General features: G+C 47.8%; 1 long non-coding RNA gene across 1 annotated transcript in view; it reads right to left on the reverse strand.

Annotated features, from left to right (window-relative positions):
• Positions 1–1,140, reverse strand: part of LOC106818856 — a 6,085-nt gene that overhangs the window by 4,136 nt on the left and 809 nt on the right. The window contains exon 2 of the long non-coding RNA XR_001395309.1: positions 652–773. This is a non-coding gene — a long non-coding RNA (uncharacterized LOC106818856). The remainder of the gene's footprint in view (positions 1–651; positions 774–1,140) is intronic.

Genomic DNA, 1,140 nt, shown 5'->3' on the forward strand with positions numbered 1-1,140 from the left:
TGGGCAACTGGACGCAACTAGTCACTGCCGATCGCTTCGAGTTGCTCGAAATCCAGTTGCTTCCAGTCAAGTCGGCTCGCAAGCCCGACATAAGCGCTGCCCCCCTTAACGAACGTGCAGCCATTTGTTTGTATTGGGTCTGGTTACATGTCTGCCCTTTTGTCTGTCTGCCTGCCTGTCTGCCTGCATGCCTGTCTGCCTGCCAGCCTACCTCTCTTCCTGTCTGTCTGCCTGCCTGCCTGTCTGTTTGTCAGCCTGTATGCCTGCCTGCCTGCTTGCCTGTCAGCCAGCCTGAGTGCTTGCCACTATTCCTGCCTGCTTGCCTGCCAGCCTGCCTCTCTTCCTGTCTGTCTGCCTGCCTGCCTGCCTGCCTGTCTGTTTGTCTGCCTGCCTGCCTGTCTGTTTGTCAGCATGTATGCCTGCCATTTAATTTTGTAACCTCAGACTGCGGACTCCCTCATGTTGCTTGCGGACTCCCTCTTTTTAAGGGTAGGGAGTCCGTTGGACTCCCTCCCGTGTTCAAAAGTCAATTTCTACCCCTGTTCAGTATAGTTGTGATTGTACCGTCGTTGCCCGCCTGACCACAACATTAATGTTCCCACGATCATCCCTCTCATCCGCCGGCGCCACCTGCCGGTGTCGGAAACGCACCTGAGAATGAGCGAGAAGTGCGAACGTGGTTGCATCGAACGATCCTACAGCAGTCGTCGTCTTGTCTTGTCGTTTCTATGCTGCGTGGGTTGATCTGCTTGCTGTTAGGAATGCCTGAGAAACTGAAGCAAACACAGAAGAGAACGTTATTCGAGAAACGTTTCGTTTTAAAATTGTGGAATCATTTCTGATTATCAATTAATTATAATTATAATTATAATGAAAGAACATGAAAGAAATGAATGACAGAAAAGATATGTCATATGAGTGAAACAGTGGCGAGTGTTCCAGTTACGATGGTGTTCGAACTGCACAGTCCAGCGCTTAAAATGATATATATTTATATATAATATATATTTGAGTTCGTATGTATGTATGTATGTATGTATGTATGTATGTATGTATGTATGTATGTATGTATGTATGTATCTTCCCTATAGGCGGCCAAACCGCCCAAGCGATCTGGATGCAATTTTCACAGGTCCATCT

This window comes from Priapulus caudatus, unplaced genomic scaffold (genome assembly GCF_000485595.1).
Source record: "Priapulus caudatus unplaced genomic scaffold, Priapulus_caudatus-5.0.1 Scaffold2592, whole genome shotgun sequence".
NCBI lineage: Eukaryota > Metazoa > Priapulida > Priapulimorpha > Priapulimorphida > Priapulidae > Priapulus > Priapulus caudatus.